Raw genomic sequence first — 24,364 nt, 5'->3', positions numbered from 1 at the left:
CAGGAAGATTACCAAGGGTTATGGGCTACCTAGTAAGTAGCAGGCTAATCAGCACTACATAGCAAAACTGCGTGAAAGAAGAGAAGAAAGAAAGAAAGAAAGAAAGAAAGAAAGAAAGAAAGAAAGAAAGAAAAGAAAGGAAGGAGGGGCTGGAGAGATGGCTCAGCAGTTAAGAGCACTGCCTGCTCTTCCAAATGGACCCGGGTTCAATTCCCAGCACCCACATGGCAGCTCACAACTGTCTGTAAAGCCAAGATCTGACACCCTCACACCAAGGCACATAAATTAAAATTAAATTAAAAATATTTTTAAAAAAAAGAAAGGAAGGAGAAACAAACAAAGCAACACACACACACACACACACACACACACACACACAAGAAAAGAAAGAACAAAAATTACCTTGAATAAACTGAGTGCTAGCTCATATTACTATAAAATCCTTTGGCAAAAAATGTAGAAGTCTGCAACTGAATATTCAGTAGCATTGGAATTCTTGCATGTCATTTTGATAAAAATCGAGGCAAAGGATGAGGAGACATCATTAATTAAGAAGATACTTCAGGTTTGAATCTGTCCTCTATGTGGGGAAAGGCTGAAGCCAATGCACTGTTTCAACGGACTTGACACATGGAGGTGTTATTGAGGCCCCTAATTACTTATCTATGTCAAGTTTGAACAGAACTTTAGAGTTCCAGCTTATGTTTTTAAAATTATTCATTTGTTTATTTTTATGCATACGGGAGTTCTCTCTGCCTGCACATCTGTGTACCGTATTTGTGCTTGGTATCCAGGGAGGCTGGAACTAGAACTGGAGTAATAGACAGTTGTGACCTGCCATGAGGGTGCTGGGAATGGAACCCGCGTCTACTGGAAGAACAGCCAGTGCTCTAACTGCCGGCCCATCTCTCCAGCCCCAAACTCATTTTCAGAAGTCAAAAAGATAGAATAACAAGCCAGTACATTTAGTTCACAAAAGATCTATGCCCAAGCATTATTATTATTTTTAATTATTAAAATTATTGTTTTTAAATTTAATAATAATGATAATAATAAGTTTATTATTATCATTATTAATGGTGGGGTGTGTGTGTGTGTGTGTGTGACATGTGAAGTGTGTATGAGTCCAGACATGTGGGTGGCAGGGTACAGGTGAGGAAGGCAGAGGATAATCCTCAGGAATCGGTTCCAGGGATCCAACTACGGCTGTCAGTCTTGAGTGGCAAGCACTTTTGCCTGATGAGCCATCTTGCTGGTTAGGATTCAGCAGAAAAACATGGTAAAATCCTTCCTTACACAGTGCTGTGCTAATCCCTGAGTTGCTCCAGCAGCTGTTCTGTAGAACTGAACTTTTGTTTTGTTGAGAAGAGGGCCTAACACTGTAGCCCAGGGAACTCACTATGTTACCCTCTCTGTGCCTCGGCCTCCCAAGTGCTAGGATCACAGAATGAGCCTACTTTTATTTTTATAATCCATATAAACAATAAATGGCTTCTAATGTGAAAGTCTTGCCTAACCTTACAATGCTGAGTGTATTATGAAAATAATGAATTAGAAATATGAAGCATTAAGCTGGGTGTGGTGGCGCACACCTTTAATCCCAGCACTCGGGAGGCAGAGGCAGGTGGATTGCTGTGAGTTTGAGGCCAGCCTGGTCTACAAAGTAAGTCCAGGACAGCCAAGGCTAACACAGAGAAACTCTGTCTCGGGAAAAAAACAAAACAAAACAAAACAAAACAAAACCAAGGGCGGATGTGGTGGTGCACGCCTTTAATCCCAGCCAGCAGTCGGGAGGCAGAGGCAGGTGGATTGCTGTGAGTTCGAGGCCAGCCTGGTCTACAAGGCGAGTCCAGGACAGCCAAGGCTACACAGAGACACCCTGTCTCGAAAAACAAAAACAAAAACAAAACAAAAGAAAAAGAAAAGAAAAAGAAATACGTAACATTTGAAATCACACTGTAAATTAGAACAAGATATAAGTTTTGGATATTATTTACCGTTGTTGCCCACTAAAGGATACCATCAGCAGAAGATCGCATGGAACGCCATTTTCTTTCCTTGGAGATGCTTGCAGGCAGTTCACATGACTTTCCTGTAATGCTGATACCCCTTTCCTGCTCCATCCTTCAACTGCTGCTTTTTTTTAGGCACAAAGAACACCCATCTTCTCAATGGCCCACCTTTGAGGCCAACTGACAATAGCTGACTTCAAATTACACCATCAATAGACATTTAAATAGCCATGTACAACAGGACTTCACCAGAGGTGTCCTGGGGGAAAAGAAAATCTGACCCCATATGAGGTGTATTCTTGCTGTCTGCCCCCATCTGCCAAACCATCTTTATCTCCTGGTACTCTCCAGGACGCCCCACTCCCCCGAATCTGCCCCAGCAGAACCACCAAAGGGGCAGAATCCATCCCATGCTCAAAATCCATCAAGGACTTTTCTATCAGTTAAGATTTGCACTTGGCAGCTAGCAACGGAGCCCAGAAACAGTAGTGGCTTAAACTAGATAAAAGTTTATTTTTCTTTTCTGTAAAAGAATTCTGGAGATAAGAGACACGGGGCTGCTAGGGCCTCGCCTATACAGTTCCTGTATCTCTCTCCTCCACAATGGGCCTTCTATCCTTACAGACAAAGATGCCTCCTCGGGTTGCTTCCGCCTTCTCCATCTTGTGGATAGCCAGTAGGAGATGGATGGGCCCAAAGCAAACTTCTTTTCACACGACCTCAGGGCTTAACACATCCAGCATACACGGTGAACAGCCCCCTAAGTAACCACAAAAGAAAAAAAATTCCTTTACTTCATTTTAATTTATTATTAGCATATGTATGTGGGTGCATTCATGTCGTGGCGTGTGTGTGCGTGTGTGTGTGTGTGTGTGTGTGTGTGTGTGTGTGTGTGTGTGTGTGTGTGTGTGTGCTGAGCACATCTCACCTTCCCCAAAACAGAATTTTGTGGCAAGAGAGGGAGACAATCTGCCACTCACAAAACTTCAGTAAACATCAACAGGATAGCCCAGCCTGGTACCCTAGGCCTGTAATTCCAGAACTCTAGAAGGAGATAAAGAAGAAAGAGGATGCTTTCAGGTTGCGTGTCTACACAGAGAGGCCACCCTAAGCTACATCGCAAAATCCTGTCTCAAAACAACGAACAACGAAGCAGGCAGTGTTGGCACACACCTGTTATCCTACTGGCACTTTAGAGGTGGAGGCAGGAGGACCAGGCGTTCAGGTCATCCTTAGCTGCCTAATGAGTTTAAGGCATGCCTGGGCTGAATGAAACGTTGCTGAGAGAGATGGGGGGTGGGGGACAGTATACCAATATTAGAAACTATAGGTGTAGTTTGAGACTTGTAAACTTTAATGAAATATGAGATATAATATAAAATATGAAATATGCACCACACAACAGATATGATATTGAGAGGTTTATTATATGAGCATGGGAAGAGAAAGGGGACCCCAGAGGAGAGAGAGACAGAGACAGAGAGAGAGACAGAGACAGAGGAAGAGAGGGAGAGAAACAAGAAAGAAAGAGACAAGAGAAGAGAGAGGAAGAGAGTAGAGGAGTGAGAGCAAGAGGGAGAGGTAGCTGAGTTTGTCCTTTTATATACTTCTGGGCAGGAGGCTGGCCAGTGGCAGGTAGACGATGACATCACAGGTTACTAGGCAGACTGGGGCAGAATCCTAACAGAGTCTCTTACAAGGGCACTTTCTTTTTAGAACTGTATAACTAGGCAGGCAGTGGTGGCGCATGCCTTTAATCTCAGCACTTGGGAGGCAGAGGCAGGCGGATCTCTGTGAGTTCGAGCCCAGCCTGGTCTACAAAGTGAATCCAGAACAGCCAAGGCTACACAGAGAAACTCTGTCTCGAAAAACAAAAAACAAAAATAAAACCAAACCAAAACAAGAGAACTGTATAACTAGGCTAGGTGTATAGGTATTTGCTGCTGCTCTAGTTTGTGCAAGGCCCAGCAGGGGCGTGGGGATGAGAGGAGTAATAATAATATAGTAAAATAGCGACATAGTTAGCTCACTATAGTATATGAAATTCCCAGAATTAAATATTTCACCTGTTGGATTAAGAGACCACACCTCCAATAAAATGTACCACACTACACCAAGGAAGTAGGGAAGGGTACAATAAGAGGAAACTCTTTTTGGTTTTGGTTTTGCTTTTTTTCGAGACAGGGTTTTTCTGTGTAACCTTGGGTGTCCTGGACTCCCTTTGTAGACCAGGCTATCCTTGAACGCACAGCAATCTGCCTGCCTCTGCCTCCCGAGTGCTGGGATTAAAGGCGTGCACCACCACCACCACCACCACCACCCAGCCAAAGGCAACTTTTGACGTGCTCAAACTTAAGGTAAACCCACAAAGCTTTATTTTGCCATGCACCAGGCCTCTTTTTCAATCAATCTCCACCTTATTTCTGGAATATTTTAAAAATTGTATCTATTACTGTTTTCTGCTGGTGTGTGTGAGAGTGTCTCAGCTCAAAAGAACTCTGAAGAGTTCACCAGCTCCTTCTGCCTTTTCAGGGGTTCCCAGCATTTGAACTCAGGCCACCAAGCTTACTCAGCAAGCACCTTTACCTGCTTACTGGGCCATCTTGCCAGCCCTCCATCACCCTGAACCTGGAGCTCACCAATTCTGTTAGGCTGGTGGGCCCGTGAACTCTAGAGACCTGCCTGCTTCTGCCTCCCCAGCATGGGAACTTCAGGCACGTGCCATGGGGCTCAACGTTTTACTCAAGTCCTGGAAATTTAAATCCAAGTGCTCACTGTTATGGGAATAACATCTTACCCACTGAACCATTTCCCCAGCCCTTTACCTTACTTTTGATCTCATGTAGACCCGGCTCACCCTGAACACCTACCTGATCCTCCTGCCTTTGCCTCCCAAGTATTGGGATCACAGGTGTATAAGCCATGCCCAGCTTCTAAGTAAATTTAGAGAAAGGAGAAAAAGATGCCTGCATTAGTGCAGACGCTGCCAGGTGGCTGATTAACGGATCCAGGTACTAATGGGGGCTCCTATAGGGTATTGCACAACCTTTGAAGAGGAGGAGGAAGTATGTTTGACTGCCCAGAGCCCAGCAGTGATGGGGCAGGTGTCTCCCAGACAGTGTGGCTTCAGGGCAGGGGACACAGCTCAGCTGGCAGAGTGCTCATCCGGTGTACACGAAGCCCTGGACTTGCCACCCTGCACCTCATAAAGGATTATGGTGGAGCACACTTGTAATCTCAGGTAGAGACAGGAGGATCCCAGGGGGCTCACTGGCCAGCCACTCCAGACATTTGGGGAGCTCCAGGTTCAGTGGGAAGCCCAGGCTTAAAAATACAAATGTTGGGCAATAAAGGAAAATATTTCCCTCTGGTCTTCAGAAAGACAGACAGACACACACACATGCCCTCTTCTCATGGGTAGAATATAATATTCTATAGCAACAATATAATAAAACACTGAATATACATATAACTACTATTTTATGCAGGCCTTTACTTAACTCTACACATGTATTAATTTTTTTCAGGAAAAAAAAATGCTTTTAAGATTGTGCAGGGAAGCCGGGTGGTGCACACCTTTGAGGCAGAGGTAGATGGATCTCTAGTAGTTCCGAGACCAGGCTGGTCTACAAAGAGAGTTCCAGGACAGCCAAGGCTACACAGAGAAATCCTATCTCGATAAACAAAAACAAACAAACAAACAAACAAACAAAAAAAGATTGTGTAGGGAGCCAGGCATAGTGGCATCCACCTTTAATCCCAGCACTAAGTGTACAGAGACAAGAGCGTCTCTGTGAGAACGAGGACCATGTACTCTACAGAGTAAGTTTTAGGACAGTCAAGGCTATATTGTGAGGCCCTGTCTCAAAATAATTATTATTATTAGCAGTTGATGATGTTGTTGTTATTTACAAAGAGACACAGCTGTGAGTGAGTGGTAGCACAAGACGCAGAAGGATCAAGAGTTCTAGGCCAGCCTGGTCTTTATAAGATTTTTGTCTCAGGAAGAAAAAAAAAAAAAAAAAAAAAAACCGCAATTAGGGCAGGTGAAGTTCTCAGTCCAAATACACAAGAGAAACTCATTGTTTTCAATGTCTCACCGAAGGTCCCCAGGAGACAGCCCCTTTTCTCCTCTAGATAACCAACCAGCACTCCTCCATTGTGCGCCCTCTTTCCCACGGTCAACGAAGCAGCCCCCGGGGCCGTCAGAAGGAAGTTCAGGTCTTCTCAGGTGTATGGCAGCCATTGGGTCCCAGCCCTGGCACTCAGCTCAGGATCTGCCTGAGATAAGCGGCCACTTCCCTCCGGCTCACTTTCCAGAGTGAAGATTGGTTTTACTTTGTCTTGCTTGGTGATGGGAGGCAGGGCAGAGGGAGGATGGAGGGCAGAGCAGTGAGGGCGGGGAAGGGAAGGCATGGGGATGGGGAGGCAAGGCAGTGGGGGTGGGGGAGAGGCAGGGCAGTTGGGAGGAGGCAGGGACAGAAAAGGGAAACAGAGGTGATAAGATAAAGGAGTTATTTCAGGACTGCACTGATAGTTATTATTTTCAAGAAGTATGAAACACGAGGCTTTTAACCTTTTTCTTTCTGTCTCTTTCCCCTCTCTTTTTTTTCTTTTCTCCTTTTTTTTTTTTTTTTTTTTGAGAGAGAAAGAGAGAGAGAGAGAGATCGATCGATCTTGAGGTCACTAGCAGCTGAGGATAATCTCCTGCCTCCACCTCCCAGCTGCTAGGGTTAAATATGTGCACCACCACCCTGGTCACCATTCTTTAGGTGTTCGTATTTTGGCACGGGGGCCTTACTCTGTAGCCCAGGCTGGTTAGGAGCTAACCATGTAGCTCAGGCTGGCCTCAGATTCATAGCAATCCTCCAGAAGAGCCTCCAGAAGAGCCTCCGAAGTGTCTGGAATCACAGGCATGAGCTACCATACCCAGCATGAACCCTTTCTCCTAAACACTAAGAGAAAAACAGTGGGAGGTTGGGATGTAGCGCCTTAGAAGAGGGCTCGCCCAGCACCCGTTTTGCTCTGCAGTCCCCACCCCACCCCACCCCCGCCGCCCGGGCACTACATAAAACTGCCCAGGGGGCGCTCACCTGTAACCCTAACACTTTAGAGGTGGAGGCAGAAAGATCGGAAGTCCAGGGTCATCTTTGGCTACACAGGAATGAGAGGGTGGGGAGGCTGGGTTGGGGATTAGAACTCACTTTCACAAGTTCCAAAGGAACCTGAGTTGATGGCTGAAGAAATGGGCAGAAAAGTGTCAATTTGTTAATGAAAAAACCCAAAGATAGGTGACATCCATGGCGGCCTCGGGCCAACTCCAGTCACTATGTCACTTTAGCCAGTAGAGGGCTCTCTTTGCTAATCTTCAAGTTCCAAAATTTAAAAAAAAGAAAGAAAGAAAGAAAGAAAAAAGAAGCACCAACAACAAAATCCCTGGGTTGTTCATATTTATTATCCGCCCCTCCCCCCCGCCCCCATCGAAGCGTCTTTCAAAGCTAAAGTAATCAAGAAATAGCAGGAGGTTCTTTATCACAGCGCTTGGGGGAGAGGCCGAAATAGGAGGTTCAAAAACTGAAGACTAGCCTGGGTAGCTCGTGAGACCGTGTCTCAACATTAATAGCAGTAATAATTTTAAAACAAGAAGAAGGGGGGAAAATGAGACAAATATGAGCTGCGGGTGTGACGGCGCATGCCTATAATTCCTCATTCAGGAGGATCCCGATTTCAAGGCCAGCCTCTGCTTCCTAGGCAATTTAAGGCTCACCTGAACTACATAAGACCTCATCCTCCAAAACCACGGACAAGAAGGGCGAGAGAGATGCCTCTTGCACAGGAACTGAGTTTGACTCCCAGCACTCTCGTGGTGGCTCACAACCATCACAACTCCAGTTCCAGGGTATCCGGCATCCTCTTCTGAACTCCACATGCATGCGGTGCGCCTAACACACACACACACACACACACACACACACACACACACACACACACACAAACAGACACAAACAGGCATAACACGTAAAATAAATAAACAACACAAGAAATAGAAACAAAACAAACTGCCAAGAGCCTTGAGGATAGGTGCTTTCTGCCACCCGCGACAAACTGAGTTCAAGGCCTGGGACTCACAGGGTAGAAGAAGTAACTTCCAAAGCTGTCCTCTGACCTTCACACATTTGCTGGGGCACAGGCATGCTCGAGTGTGCACTCATTAATTAAGTTTTTTTAATGCTGAGTTCTTTAAAGAAAATGAGTCTCTTTTTTTTGGCTGTGGGCCCTTTGCTTACATAGCCAAAGAACTCGCCCCTAAAATAGCACACATAGCCACTTATCTTGATAATAAAAAGGGACAACCAACCCCCCCCCCCCACCCCCGATGCTAAAACCAGTAACTGAGTGGAGCAGTAGCTGTGATGAGTCTGTGTAATCCAAACCGACCTTGGGTTCTCTCTTTCTTCAGTGCTGGGGAGCCGTCTATGCTAAGCAAGCCCTCTACCACTGAGCTGTATTCCCAGTCTCTAGCCTCACATGTCTGGTTCTTGCTGGGAAATCACCTTTACACACCTAATTCATATCACTATGGCCACTGTGTGCTCAGGGATCCAAGCATGTCATCCCATATCTGCTCCACGTGATGAAGTTGCAGTTTTTCTTTTAATAGTTCTTGTTTCTTGTGTGTGTGCTAAGCAAGGCGTTGCAGGGAAGGTACAGGCCAGGCTGGGTGTGGTGGCACAAGCCCATTGTCTCAGTGCTTGGGAGGTGAAGGCGGAAGAAGGGTCAGGTCTGGGGCTCCGTAATTATCAGCACAAACTGCACTTGCAAAGGACCCAGCACACACATCAGGCAGCTCACGCTACCTCCCTCCAGGGGCTGCTGACAGACTCTTCTGCACATTAGCAAACATATACACACATAATTTTTTTAAATGATAATAAGCCGGGCGGTGGTGGCGCACACCTTTAATCCCAGCGCTTGGGAGGCAGAGGCAGGCAGATCACTGTGAGTTCGAGGCCAGCCTGGTCTACAAAGTGAGTCCAGGACAGCCAAGGCTACACAGAGAAACCTTGTCTCAAAAAACAAACAAAACAAAACAAAAAGATAATAAATCTTTCTTTGAAAGAGATTTTGAAGGCTGGAGAAATGGCTTGCTGTCTGTTCTCCCAGAACTCCTGAGTTCCATTCCCAGCAACCACATGGTGGCTCACAACTGGGATCTTTTCTGGCTTGCAGGTGTAAAAACAATTGTAAGAGCAACTTTTGTTCTCCTGGCTCAGTTGTCATCTGGGAAGCTTACTGCCTCCTTCTGCTAACCTGGGGCTGGTCCTGGAAGCTTTTAACCTCCGTAACCTCCGTACAATCTAACTCAGGCCCAGAATGTTTTCAGCCTCTGAGGCTTACTGCTTACCAAACTTACCGTTACTTGTTCCCTCCGTTACTTGTTCCCTCGGAGTTCACAGCTGCCTGGTTCAACTCAGCTGTTCTGGCTTAAACGCTTCTCCCAGCTGACTTATTCAATCTGGCTTCTCTCTCTCTGGCCCAGAATTGTTCCAGTTGGTCTCAAAGTAACTCAGCAATCTGCTCCAACATTCTGGCTTCTTCTCATTTTCTGGCTGAGTTCTCTCTATGCAACCCATCTCTCTATTACTGTCCTGGTAAAACTGCCTCTCAAGTAGCTTCCCTTTCCTCTCTCTTCTTGTGAGAATTGGGCATATTCCTCTGTCACATCTTCTCCAGTTCATCACCTTTTCTGCCACTCGGTTAGACATCACTTTCAAACATGGGTGTTTCTTTCTACAAACTAACTTTACCTTTGTTTGGGATTAAAGGCATGCACCACCACGGCTGGACCTAAGCTTTTCTTTACCTGATAGTTGTTCTATACCAGGCTGGCTTTGAACTCAGATCTGTTTGTCTCTGTCTCCTGGATTAAAGGCATGTTTGTATTCCAGCCAGATCACACAGTCCTAGAAGATCTTTGGATGTGATCTCTTTCCAGAACAGCCATGCTGTGAATTAATATTCCTCTACAGCAGACAGAGCACACATATACATAAAATAAATAAATGTTTAAAGAAGGGGGTGGGGTGGGACTGGAGAGATGGCTCAGTGGTTAAGAGCACTTGTTGAGCCGGGCATGGTGGCGCACGCCTTTGATCTCAGTACTCAGGAGGCAGAGGCAGGCAGATCACTGTGAGTTCGAGACCAGCCTGGTCTACAAAGCAACTCCAGGCCAAGGCAAACACAGAGAGACCCTGTCTCAGGAAAAAAAAAAAAAAAAAAAGAGCATTTGTTGATCTTACAGAGGACTCAGGTCCTAGCACACACATGGCAGCTGCCAACCTGGGTAACTCCTGCTCCAGGGGGATATGACATGGGTACTGTACACACATGTACAGACATACATGTGGCCACAACACTTACCCACATAAAAATATAAATACATCTTTTGAGGAAAAGTTCAAGTTGCTCCTGTGTTGAGGAGCTCTAGGTGCAGGGAGACTCAAAAACTGTTAGAGGGTGAACCAGGGGGACAGCCAGCTTCAGCCTCTGGCTTCCATAAGCATGCACATACATACATACAAACACATACAGACATGATACATATGAATGTACACGAATACATACACGTATGCACGTAGTAATTAATACCACAATTTTCTTTTAAAATACTTATTCTGTTTATTTATTTATTGGGTATGGGTGGCACAGGTGAGTGCACACACATGCCACAGCCCAGGGGACAATTTGCAGGAGTCAGTGCTCTCCTCCCCACCACATGGATTCCAGGGATTACACTCTGGTTGACAGGCTTTGTGGCAGCTGCCTTTACCCACTGAGCAATCTCCATGGCCCTTTTTCAGTTTTCTGAAACAAGGTCTAATGTAGCCCAGGCTAGTTTCAAACACCTTGTGTAACTCACGCTGGCCTTGAACCCCTGACGCTCCTGCTCTACTTCCAGCATGCCCAGGGCATTTCTAGAACTTTTTTTTTTTCCATTTGTCTATTTAACAACAGATAGCGTTACATTCACAGATGAGTTAAGAGGGGGGTGTGTCCTTTGTTTGGCTTCCAAGGCACATAAGGGAGGTATAAATATCATCCCCATTAACTTGAGGATGCCTTAACAAACCACAGAAAACGGAGCCTCTTCCATCTTTTTACCACATGAGATCTTACTGGTAACATTATCCCCAAACTCATATCCCTTGATCTTTGGCAGCTGGCACCCTTGGAGATGCTGCCTGTGACTAGCTCCTGCCACCGTGAGTTACTCCAGAGCACTGGGCAGGGCAGATCATTTTATACTTCCATTAGCTGGCCTGTCTTTAGCTGCCACTCTGCACTTGGCTGACCTAAGCTAGATCACAGAATATTGGATACACGAGGTCACTCGTCCAACCTTTCCATTTACAGATGAGGAATTCCTAATTTGTGATTTCCTGCGGGGGACATTAGACAAGATGACTTATAGGTTCCTTCTGGCTACAGTCCCGGGATTCCTATTTCCTTGTCGGCATCATGTATTCCACTGACATGGATCAGGTTATTTTCCAAGAAAGCTAAGTTCCTAATTTGTGGCCACAAACCACACATTCACAGGAGTCTAAGGGAAAAAAAAAAAAAAAAAATAGTACCACTGAGTAGGATAAGCAATTAACATTCGTGGTCTTACTAGAAAAAGAAAAACCAAGTGACAATATAACTTGCTGGCTAAGAAGAGCCAAACTCATTCTGCCGCTACACTCGGGTCAGGACGTTATCCTCAAGGTGACTAGTGTGCTGTGCTCAGAGGCTCCAGCGCGCTACATACATGGGATGGACAGGAATGTAATTACCACTGAGAATTAGGCAAGAGGTCTAAAGGACAAGCTCTGTGACAGAGCCTCAGAACTTCAGGTTTATGCTCTGACAGTTTGAGGCCCGAGATATGAATGGTGTCTAGCCGAGCAGTGGTGTAGGAAATAAAATCAAAGATCTTTCTCCAGGCCAAACTGTGCTAGCACTAAATAAACACACAAATGAGAGGTAAACAAACAAACAAACAAAAACAGGGACCTTAAAAAAAAAAAATCCATCCCCAAGATTGAAGTACGATGGTACGCTCCCTTAATCCCAGCACTGGAGAAATACAGTTTAAAGTCTGAAGTCAGCCTGATCTATAATAGCAGGTCAACTCGGCCTACATAGTGAGAAGAACAAAAAACAAAAACAAAAACAAAAAAGAAAGAAAGAAAAAAAATCCAGTCTTAAAACTGGGCATGGTAGTACCCACTTGTAAATCCAGGACTTGGAGGTGGAGGCAGGAATGATCAGGAGTTCAAGGTCACCCTTGGCCCTGTGGTGAGTTTGAGGCTATCCTGGGCTACATGAGACTTTGATAGTTAATACTGTCAACTTGAGTGAAGGCACTAGCCACAAAGCTTGACCTCCTGAGTTAGATCCCTGGGACCCATGTGGTGGAAGGAGAGACTTGAGTCCTAAAAGCTGACCTCTGACCTACACACACACACACACACACACACACACACACACACACACACACACACACAACCCAAATAACTGTTTTAAAAGTCTGTATAAAGCCAGGAGTAGTCATGCACGCCTCTTAATCCCAACACTCAGGAGGCGGAGGCAGATGGATCTCTGTGAATTCGAGGCCATCTTTGTTTACATAGACAGCCAGGGACATGTAGAAAGAGACTTTGTCTAAATATATAAATACAATATGTATAGACATGCACACACATTCACACACTGCCAATTGGGCTAGATCGAAGATTACTTTGTCTTAGTTTGTTTCCTGTTGCTGCAACAAAATACCCTGACTAAAGCAACTGAAAGAAAAATAGGCTTATTTTCAGCTCACAGTTCCAAGCTATAGCCATCATAGACGGCAAGTCACAAAGGCAAGAGCCTGCGTCTGCTGCTTACATTTCACTCATAGTCAGGAACAGAAAATAATGAATGCATGTGCACTAGTGCTCAGCTCGCTTGCTTTTTCTTTCTTTTTTTTATTTTTATTTTTAAAATTTTTTACTTTTATTTTATTTTTATTTTTTGAGACAGGGTTTCTCTGTGTAGACTTGGTTGTCCTGGACTTGCTTTGTAGACCAGGCTGGCCTCAAACTCACAGTGATCCGCCTGCCTCTGCCTCCCAAGTGCTGGGATTAAAGCTGTATGCCACCACGCCCGGCTCAGCTCGATTTCTTTTAAATTTACACCACCCAAGGTTCCCTGCCTAGAGAATTGTGCCTTGTCTTCCCACACCAATTAACACATCTCCCAAGTTGACTATTAGGAACAATTACACACATCAAAGATTCTCTCTGGGCACATCTGTAGGGAGTTTAAAGATTGAGTTCGCTGAACTAGGAAGAGCCACCTGTGTGTAACAAACTCCACCAAGATTGAAACATTCCCACCTTGCCTGGAAGCTCTGTTAGCAGGAAGCTAAACAGCTCAAATGGGCCCCAGGAAGTCCCTGAAACTGACCAGATTCACTCTGCCTTCCCCGCCAGAATGAACAATAAAAACTGAAGAGTCCCTCTCAGAAAAGCCCAGACAAAATGTTAAGGAGACTCTCAGACAAACAGAGCTGCCAGGAAGACTGCTAGGCAGAAACCAACCTAGCAGCCTGGAAGTTTAGACCAATGAGGCACCTGAAAAGGACATTCTCTGCTGTGCAGTGGTCTTCGGGTCCCCAGTTTTGTGAGCTGTCACCTGTGCTGGGGTGGACTTGGAGATGCAGCTGTCTTTAAATCATTTCTGCTCCTGTAAGTAACCCCTCACTTACATTCCTGTAGTTAACCCCAATAAAACCAAGTCGGACTTCGGTGGTATCTGTACTTTGGTCTGTCATGCATTTACTATCTGGAGTGAGTAGATGTGTGTGCTGCATCTCCTCAGGGAAAAATCATACAACACTATCTTAAAGGTGAGAAGTGGCACTGTCTCCATCAAGGACCAGAGTACCAGATTAAACAAAAAGGAGAGAGTGAGCTAACCACTACCAGCATTCATCTCCCTCTCTCTGTTTCTTGACCATAGTAGCAACGTCACCTGTTGCTAATGAGCATCCTAATTCACGTGGGGTACCATCCCTATGTTCCAGTGACTTCCCTCTAAGACCTATAACTTTGAGCAATGCTTCTCTGTTCCCCCAAAAGGATGTCTGCAAGAGACAGAAGTGTTTCTAGAACCAGCAGGCTGAACTGTGGCCCCAAAGCAGGAAGCAACAGGTGGAAAGCTGGCACGCGCGAATCATAGGGCTGCTGCCAGCAAGAGCCACACATCACCTGAGCCTGTGAAAATGAAACATCTGGGGAGGTTATCAATCAGAATTGAGCCTATGGAAGAGCAGATTAGCAACACCATGAAAATGGAAGCCAAAGGAGAAAAGCCAGTCACTCCAGATCAGAGAATACCCGAGCTCCAGATACCAAAAGAAAATTGAGGAAGAACAGCCAAGACCTGAGTTGGGCGCATCAGCAGGGAAGCCTGGGTTAAAGAGAAATGAAAAGAAGACCAAGAAGAGCATCCAGGAGACAGAGCTGCAGAGCCCAGTGATGGAACCAAGAAGTCTACATCTAGGGGCAGGGGCAGTGGGAAAAGAAAGGTGCTGAAGGTCCCCAGCCTCATGCTGCAGAGGAGCAAAGAAGTGAGAAACATGCTGACAGGAAGGAATCTCTTCGGCCTCAGATGTTGGGTGTTTGCGAACTGGAGCCATTTTACTTTGGTCAGTGAACCGCAGCCAAGAGTAACTCGAGGTATAAAGAGAAAGAAAGAAAAAAGAAAAAACCCAAAGAGATTGTATACACCAAGAAATTGGGAACAAAGGAGTCACAGGGACAGTGAGAATATGTAGTAGGAAATTTTGGCGTAGTGATACATTTCAGCATGATTTTTTTTTTACCTTTAGTGTAAAGGGAAACTATAAATAATGCTGCCTGGGGTTAAGAAAGGAAGCTTCAAGCTTTTCTGATTGTACTCTTCAAACTCCAATGGAGATCATGATGAGGTGCGGTGGAGGGTGGTCAGGGATCTGAGAGCAGTAACAATTTAGCAGTTCTGGACTGTGCAGACAGAAGTGCAGCCTGCAGTCCTGCACAATAAAGCTCTGCAGCTAAAAAAAGAAAAAAAGAAAAGAAAGAAAGAAAGAAAGAAAAAAAAAGTAAGGGGGGGGGGAGCCTGTTTTGAGAGAGCTGGCTCTGCAGCCACTCACAGGGAAGTGAGGTCTAGGAGACAGGAGGAGAGCTATAACGGGGCAGCCCACCTGAAAGGAGCTAACCGAGAAGGACTGGGCAGAGCCAGCTCAGGCGCGAGGCAGGAGAGGTTTTCAGAGAAGAGTGTGGTGTAGCCTATAACTAAAATCCAAGCACTTAAGGCTGAAGCAGGAGAATCGTTACTACTTCAAAGTCAGCGGGTGTGGGAGTGTGAGGGTGGGTTAGAAAGAGGGAGGGAGGGGGGGGGAGAGAGAGAGAGAGAGAGAGAGAGAGAGAGAGAGAGAGAGAGAGAGAGAGAGAGAGAGAGAGAGAGAGAGCGAGGGAGAGAGAGAGAGAGAGGGAGAGGGGAGAGAGAGAGAGAGAGGAGGAGAGAGAGAGAGAGAGAGAGAAGAGGGAGACACTTCTTAGGTGCTGTGTTCTCAACCTGGCCTAGCAGAAAGGATTTAACATTTTCCCCAAGTGTTGCTGTCACCTACTACCACCACCAAATGCATAATAGTCTCACTTGAAACTTTAAAAATTTTGAGGATACAGTTTGAAGGAAACTCCAGAATAGGACGGTGAGTTTGGAGCCCCAGTTACTGGTAGCATAGAGCACCAGAAGCCGCTGGCAGAATCTCGCTAGACAGCTATACTGGCCGCACGAGGCCACCTGGGAGTTTCTAGAGTAAAGCAGGTGACACCACTAAGCCAAGGCCTAGATATTTTGAGGACAGGGATCTTTTAGGAGCCTGAGTGAAGCTGCAGAAAAGTCACTCAGCCTTAAAGGGAAGTAACAATGAAACTCAAGAATGGCCATATTTGCTTCTGGGTGATGCTATTTCTGATTCAATTTACCTAAACTTTATCATCCTTGCATGTGTGCGTGTGCATGTGCGTGTGGTTTCTTTGTTAGTGGTGGGTTCTTTGTTTTGTTTGGGATTCGTTTGGTTTTTTGGTGGTTTGGTTTTGGGGTGATTGTGGAGTGAGACAGGATCCCCTGCGTACTGGTCCCCAACTCGGTGTTGCAGAAGCTGACCTCAAACCGATTCCACTGCTCCCATCTCTGGGCTTCTGGCATTACTAGCAAGTGCTCAGACACGGCCACATCCAGGAGTGCTTTCTCTGTTCCTTTGTTTGAGCCAGGATCTCACTGTGTAGCCAAGGCTAGCTCAAACCCATCGTTCTTCTGCCTTCGTCCCCAAGCATTGTGATTACAGGCAGGTACAACTACCACCAGCTAACAAATTACCACTTTGATATCTAGGTCACAACTTTTTTCTACTTCATATTGTCTTGTATGTGGGTGAGTTACTCATTTCTGTAAACAAACCTATGCTAGGCCATTTCAGAAAGCATTAGAGATGGGCTTAAACCCAACAAAAGTCTTTAAAAAAAAAAAAAAAAAACCTGCCTCAATCTTCATTTTCGGTTTTTTTTTTTTTTTTTTGGTTTTTCGAGACAGGGTTTCTCTGTGTAGCCTTGGCCATCCTGGACTCACTTTGTAGACCAGGCTGGCCTCGAACTCACAGCGATCCGCCTGCCTCTGCCTCCCGAGTGCTGGGATTAAAGGCATGCGCCACCACGCCCGGCCCTCAATCTTCATTTTCAAAAATATAAAACTTAACTATTTCAGCCATTTTGTGGTATATTAATTCTGTTTATTAAATGTCCATTTTAAACATTTGTTTTCCAGCCAGTCATGATAGTACATGCCTGAGAAAATCACCTTGAGTTCAGACTGGGCTATGGAGCAAGGCCCTTTATCGACAGAAACACAGAAACAAACGTTACCTAATAAAAAAGCCAGATGTGGTAGCCTACGCCTGTGAGCCAAGCCCTCTTGAGGCTAAGGCAAGAGGAACACAAGCTCAAGGCCACCATAGTGCATTCTAGGCTAGTCAAGGTTATATAGCAAGACCTGTCTCAAAAATAAAAAATAAAAATAAACAAATGAGCAATAAAAGCAAAATTTTGGTTTTCTTAAGGATTATAATGGCAGTTATAAAAGCTAGAAAAATAAGCCTGAGCCAGGCAGTTCATGCCTGTAATCCCAGAATTCCAAAGGCAGTAGCAGGAGAATGACTATAAGTTTGAGAGCAGGGCAGCCTAGGCCCTGTCTCCAAAAACCAAAAGGGGAGAGAGAGAGAACATCAGTACCTGGGCATGGTGACATAGGCCCATGATCCTAGCACATGAGAGACAAGAGATGGAAGGAAGCATCAACGATTCAAGGCCTGTCTACTGTACAAAAAAAAAAAAAGAGAGAGAGAGAGAGAGAGAGAGAAGCCAGGCACGCGATAGTGCACACCTGTAATCCCAGCACTCAGGGAGGCAGACACAGGTGGGTCACTGTGAATTTGAGGCCAGCCTGGTTTACGGAGCAAGTCCAGGACAGCCAGGGCTACACAGAGAAACCCTGTCTCAAACAATAAAATAAAATAAAAATAAATAAATAAAAATAGATTTACTGGCTGTGGGTACTGTAAAGAAAAGTAAACAAAAAATACTTGGAGAGCTTCACTTTATATTATTTACAAATATATGATTGTTTGTTGTTTATTATAAACCAGGTGGTGTGCTCAGTACTGCACATGTATTAATTAGTTGACTGGATGGGGCTGAGAGACAAGATCTCACATAGGCTAAGCTGGCCCTAAACTAGATATTGACAAGGATGACCTCAACTGTTCCTGCTGTCTCCACCTCCCCAGTGCCAGGACTATGGACATTTTCCACCACACTCAGCCTCCACTAGGGATTTTAATAACTTTATGAAAACACTAAGCATCTTCATATGTTCATTAAATAAACAAAGAGAGAAACTTTCAACAGTAGCTTGAAGTTAGATGGTGGAGGCAGAGATCCGTAGTCTGAGGCCATCCTCAGCTCCATACTAAGTTTGAGGCCACCTACGTGAGACGCAGTCTTTTTTTTTTTTTTTTTTGTGAGACTGCGTCTCACAAAAAAAAAAAAAAAAAAAAAAAGAGGAAATGGGATTCAAACCCAAGCAGTCTGGCCTCAGAGCTTGAAACCAAACCTGTGTTTGAGTGGTGTGAATGTGAAAATTCTTTCTAGAAAATCCTATCTAGAATATGAGCTAACTTTAGTCTCCTAATAGTTTGTGGGTTTATTTTGTAATATTTATTTACCTTTGAGTACACGTACATGTGTGTATCTATGTGCATGTGTGAACAAAGGCCTCTGAAGAGGCCAGGAAAAGACGTGGAGCTGGAGTTACAGGTGATTGTGAACTTCCCACGTGAGTTCTGGAGGGAACTCAGTTCCGGTCCCCTGCAAGAACAGCACGTGCTCTTAACCACTGAGCCATCTCTCTAGCCCCTGTGCTTTTTATTTTTATTTATTTATTTTTTTGAGTGTGTGATTAAATGCACATATCATGAATTTTACCACTTAAAATTTTGTTAAGAGTACTATTTAATATATTCGCATTAGGCTGGAGGGATGTCTCAATAGTTAAAAGTATTTGCTGCTCTTTCAAAGGACCCAAGTTTGGTTCCTAGCACCCACATGGTAGCTTAAGGAACTTCGGTAATGACCTCTTCTCACCAAACACACTCTTAGTGCATATTCATACACGAAGGCAGAACATTCATCTATCTGAAAATCCTTAGAAAAAAATTTTTCTTCATTCCCATTACTGTCTAGTACCACGTCTTTTTTTTTTTTTTTTTTTTTTTTTTTTTTTTTTTTTACTTTGCTTAGGGTACATTATATACTGGAAAAAAAATTTTTTTAATTTTAAATCTATGTCACTAAATGTATCGTTATTTCATTTTATGACTCTTATGTTTTTCTATCATACTTAGAAATACCTTCCCCACTGTGAGATTTAATTTTCAAAATGTTTCTCAGAGGGCTTGCCAGATCACTGTTAGTAAAGTGCCTGAAAAACAGGCAAGAGGACCTGAGTTGCATCTGCAGAGCCCGTGGAAAAGCATAGTCCAAACAGGCTCTGGGTAAAGGTAGGGAGACCCTGAAGCATGGGGACCAGCCTGAGTTTCAGGATTGAACTTGGGCTTTTGCTCAGCAAGTCTTTTTTTTTTTTTTTTTGGTTTTTCAAGACAGGGTTTCCCTGTGTAACCTTGGCTGTCCTGGACTCACATTGTAGACCAGGCTGGCCTAGAACTCACAGCGACCCACCTGCCTCTGCCTCCCTAGTGCTAGGATTAAAGGTGTGTGCCACCACGCCCTGGACTCAGCAAGTGTCTTTACTTGCTCAGCTATTTACCGGCCCCTCTACTGCATTCTTTCTAATTCTTCAAGAATTTATCCCCATGAAAAATGTTGTTCCTTGGTGCTGGTCATCAAAACCAGAGCCTGTGCATACTAGACAGTCATTCTACCATTACTCCTGGCTCGCTCTTCCTTTCCTTTCCTTCCCTCCTTCCCTTCCTTCCTTCCTTCCTTCCTTCCTTCCACTACAAAGCTGAGGATGACCTTGAACTCTTCATCCTCCTGGCTCTGCCTCGAAAGTGCTAGAACCACATGTATATGCCACACATCTGGCCTCTCCTGTTATTTCATTAAAGCCAACAATAATTAAAATCAGAAATTTAAAAACCATATAGGACAAAAGAAGCTGAGAAAATTCCGGAAGGGATGGGGGGGGGGGCAGACAGAGCAAAAGAAGTCACGGGCGGGGGCGGGGGGGGGGGAATTAATCTCACCAGAAATGAAACCATAGTCTGCACTCAAAGAAGTACCGTAGCCCTGGGTACTTCAGAGACTGAAGGAAAAATACAACAAAGAAGAATAGCAAAAGGGCACTAGTAAGGGCTATCTTCTTTCTTGTGGCGAATATTCCTAAGAATACAGTTCCCTTTTTCCTCGGTCCAGGTCAGCTGTCGGAGATTCTCCCAGACCGAGAACTCCACATCATCTTCCCACCACCTTCGCATCCCCTAAAGAAACGTCATTACCCGTGGCCTGTTTTGAGTTTCAGAGTTTGTTTCCTCAGTCACTCCTAATACGCTGGACTTCCCTGCCTCTCGTCACAGAACGGGAGAGCTACAACAATCAAGTATGATTTCATCAGACTTGCAGTCATGTGTTGCTGATCACAGGGACACCTTCTGACCAGTGTGGCGTTATGTTGTGTGAACGCCACGGAGCTGACTGCAGATGGTAGAGTCCGCTGCACATCTAGGCTTCCGGATAGAGGCTGCAGCGCCTAACCTGTAATCTGAACGTCTTGTCCTAGCCTAGGCTGGACGCTTGAAGTGACGGTAACAATAATATTTGTGTACCTAAACATCGAAGCCCAGAAAAGGAGGCATACTATATAAAATAGCTTATACAGTGTATTAAATACTGAATAAAAACATAGTAGAAAAGATAAGAAATGGAAGCTGGTGTGGCAGCATCTGCCTATAATGTGAGTACCTGAGAGGCAGACAGGAAGGCCAAGTGTAAGGCCACCCTGACTATAACTGGATAGGACTGTTACTAAGACTAGAATGTGCACGTGTGAGAGTTGTCCTGGGGTAAGCAATGAGAAAGCAATAGACATGAATGGGGAGACCACTGCTACATATTGCTATGGCCTCAATGGAATCAAACGTCATTTATTTTAAACAATTTCTTTCTTAGATAATAAATTAACTTCTATAATATATTGTTTTTTATAGCATTAAATTATTTACTTTTTTTTTTTTTTTTTTCTGTGTAACCCAGACTGCTCTCAGCCTCACTGTGTAGCCAAGAATGCCTTTGAAGCCAGGTATAGTGGCATACCCCTTTAATCCCAGCACTTGGGAGGCAGAGGCAGGCAGATTGCTGAGTTTGAGGCCAGCCTGGACTACAAAGTGAGTCCAGGACAGTCAAATCTACACAGAGAAACCCTGTCTCAAAAAACCATTAAAAAAAAAAATGCCTTCTTCACCACTTAAGTACTAGAATTACTAGCATGTGTCACTACGCCTGCCTGCCTTTTTTCTTTTTAATTTTTATTTTTTTTAACCTTTTGAACTCTTGTAATAACACCTAGCTCAAAACACATTGTACAGATAATATTTTCTTTATGTGCTTAATCTGTGAGATTGTTTTTTGTTTGTTGCTTGGTGGTTGTTTCGTTTTGGGATAGTCTCATATAAGACAGTCTTGGCCTACTAGCTCGCTGTGTAGCTGAAGATGACCTTGGCTTTCTGGTCATCCTGCCTCTGCCTCCTGAGTGCCAGGATTACAGGCGTGCACCAGATTTATGTAGAGCTGGGGATCACAGCCAGGGCCCGTTCATGCTGGGCAAGCACTCTGCCAACTGAGCTACATCCCTAGCCCTATTTTAATTTATTTACTTAAAAATTCTTTTTTCGTTATTGTTCAAAACGAAGCTACACACACACACACACATGCATTCGCCTACACAGGATCAAGCGCATGATTATCTGAGCCAGGTGTGGTGGTGGACATCTGTAATACAAGTGCCCGTGGGAGGCAGAGGAAGAAAGAAAGACTGCTCCAAGTTGTAGGTTCGAGGCCAGCCTAAGATCCACTCAGGTTTAGTATGCTTACCTACCATGCATAAGGCTCTGACTTCTACCTAGGCACTGAAAAATAAAGTCAGCATGACATCATTTGCCTGTGCATTTTATCCTGTCTTCCTGGAAAGTGGTTAGGGGCTGGGGCATGCATCGAACTATTGTCTCCTGTGATGACAACAATGAACTCTGAAGGAACAACTGGAAACTCTTCTACAGTTAAGTTTATATACACACTAAGAAAGAGTATACCCAAAAAATGACAATAGAAAGTATACCGTAATAAATGCACAAGCCATTAGCAGTCATTTATTATTATTAAATATTGTAGATAATTATGTGGCAGTACTCTTACACAACTGGCAGCACACTTGGCTTATTTACACCAGTAGTACCACAAACGTGTGAACAATGCACAGTGCTATATTTCAATCTATAGTACTTTTCCTGCTCCATTCTTGTGTCTGGGACACTGTGAGCAGTAACATGGCCCAATAATTTGGCTGCAGCCTAGTACTGTTTAAAGGTTAAAGATTTTCACGTACATGCATGTGTCATGTGTGAGAGCCCCCATCCATGCCCAAGTAGAGGCCAGAGGTCATTGCTGGCATCTTTTATCGCCCTCCAGCTCACTGAACCATTTGAGCTAGAACGGCTGGCCACCGAGAGCCCAGAAATCTACTTTTCTCGGTCCACTCAGCAGAACTCTGGGATTAAAAAAAAGAGCACTGCCAGTGCTGGCATCCAAACTCAGATCCTCGCGCTGGGGCAACAAACACTTAGCCTCCATCCAAGCCCTAAATGTCAGTACCTTTGTATTTGGCTGTGCCAGAGCCTTAGTTTAAGGCTTGCTTTGGCTTTAAGAGTTAGGGTGGGTGCAGTAGCCCAGGCCCATAGACCTGTCTAGTCAGGAGATAAAGTCAGAGATTTGCTGAGTTCAAAATCAGCAAGAGGTGGGGGTAGGGAGAAAGAGACTTACTATTATTATTGTTATTATATTTTATTTTTAATTTTTGACCTGGAACTCATAGAGAATCACCTGCCTCTGCCTCATGAGTACTGGGATTAAAGGTGAGCACCACTGTGCCCAGTGGGGTATTCTTTAATGATCACTTTTGATCGTACCCTTGTTTGTATGTTTGAGATAGGGAGGGTTACATGTAGCCCAGGCTGACCTCACACTCTCTAAGCATCTAAGGCAAGCCTTGAATTCCTGATTCTCCTGCTTCCACCTACCAAATGCTCAGGTTACAGGTGTGCTCCATCATGCCAAGCCCCGGTTTCGAAACCAGGCTGCAGCATCATTTGCTATCTGGATCTTATCCATAACGCCTGTATCGGGAGAACATCCAAGCCAGGCTTGACTCACACTCAGGATGGAGACCTGCTGCCTGACAGGAGCTAATCCTCACCTCTCAAATTTCCTCCTTATGCGGACAAGTGTTTCCATATGGATTGTCCACTCTGAAAGGCAGAGGGACCAGGGAGCCTCTGACAGAGCCAGTGAACGCAGCCTCAAGAACAGCTCACACAGGCTGGTTAAGGATGGAGCCATAGACCTTAGTGGGCTGGGAGAGTTAAGGGGTTTGTCTGGGCTGTCCAGAATGGGATAGCTAAAAATTCAGAACAAGGTCTACTGTGGAGAGGCTGAAGCTGGACATCTGGCTAAAACAGACTGAAAGAGACACGAGGGGAATTTTTTTAAAAAGAAAAGGGGAAGAAAGAAAGAGAAAAGATAAAGGTTATGCTAGCTTCACTAATACAGAGAAAGATTAGTTTAGGACTACCGTTGAATTATTATACACTTTTAAAAGCTTCACTGTAAAGAAAAACATAGTTGGATCACTTCTTGTATTAGACCCGTATACCAATCAAATCTTCCTAAATCTTAACATACTCTTTCCAACGACTTTCTTGATCCAGAAATCAAAAGGTCTTTATGTTCCCTATCTCATCCTCATGTAAAACCACTGGAAAACAGAGATAGTTTTCTTTAAGGTAAAAAAAGAAGAAAATGACACCGACTGCCTTTGTCATTGATGGATTTTGCCACTGTAACCCCTAGAATAACACATCTTTTGCTCTATATAGAGACTATAGCCACACTTTGTATTGGGTTGGTTTATTTCCTTGATGGGTAAATAATCATTTCCAGGATACCTACCCACTCCCGCCCTCCCCCAAATCTACCTTTCCAAGGCAGAGGAAGGCACATCCTCGTCGGGCTCCCGCCTGTACCTTCCTAGTACCTCTGGCCAGCAGCCTGTGGGCCCGTGGTCCCTGGGCATCCATGAATGTTTGATGCTACATCTCTACCCCAGCAGAACCTTCCCGCCTGCACTCTGTCAACGGCACTTGGGCGGGGCGGGGCGGGAAACTTTTGGAACAGAAAGCTCCACCCATCCTGCTCCCTACCACTTGCAACCAAACCAGCTAAAACACCCCACCTCAGGCTGCCCAAGTAAGTCTCATCACATGATCTACGGCACTGTAATTTTTTTTTTTTTAAACAAGAAAACAAGCATCCAAAAAAAAAAAAAAATTCAAACTGCACGCGCGAGCCAATGGGGAAGCAGAGGAAGGTGGGCGGGAGAAGCGCGGCGGACTGGGCGGGGGCCAGAGGACCTGGGGACCGATGGATTCGTAAAAC

The 24,364-nt window shown here is 44.8% G+C and overlaps 1 long non-coding RNA gene across 1 annotated transcript; it reads right to left on the bottom strand.

The window, feature by feature from the left end:
* Window positions 1-2,028: 2,028 nt before the first annotated feature.
* On the bottom strand, window positions 2,029-24,036 carry LOC127197552 (uncharacterized). The gene is made up of 3 exons (XR_007831694.1): window positions 23,905-24,036; window positions 2,635-2,772; window positions 2,029-2,271 (listed from the first exon to the last, which is right to left on the bottom strand). It is a non-coding gene; the product is annotated as an uncharacterized LOC127197552 (long non-coding RNA).
* Between the last annotated feature and the right edge of the window lie 328 nt (window positions 24,037-24,364).

Source organism: Acomys russatus, chromosome 13 (genome assembly GCF_903995435.1).
Source record: "Acomys russatus chromosome 13, mAcoRus1.1, whole genome shotgun sequence".
In the NCBI taxonomy this organism is placed as follows: Eukaryota; Metazoa; Chordata; class Mammalia; order Rodentia; family Muridae; genus Acomys; species Acomys russatus.
The sequence above is the reverse complement of the archived record's forward strand: the minus strand, read 5'-3'. Positions and strand labels throughout refer to the sequence as shown.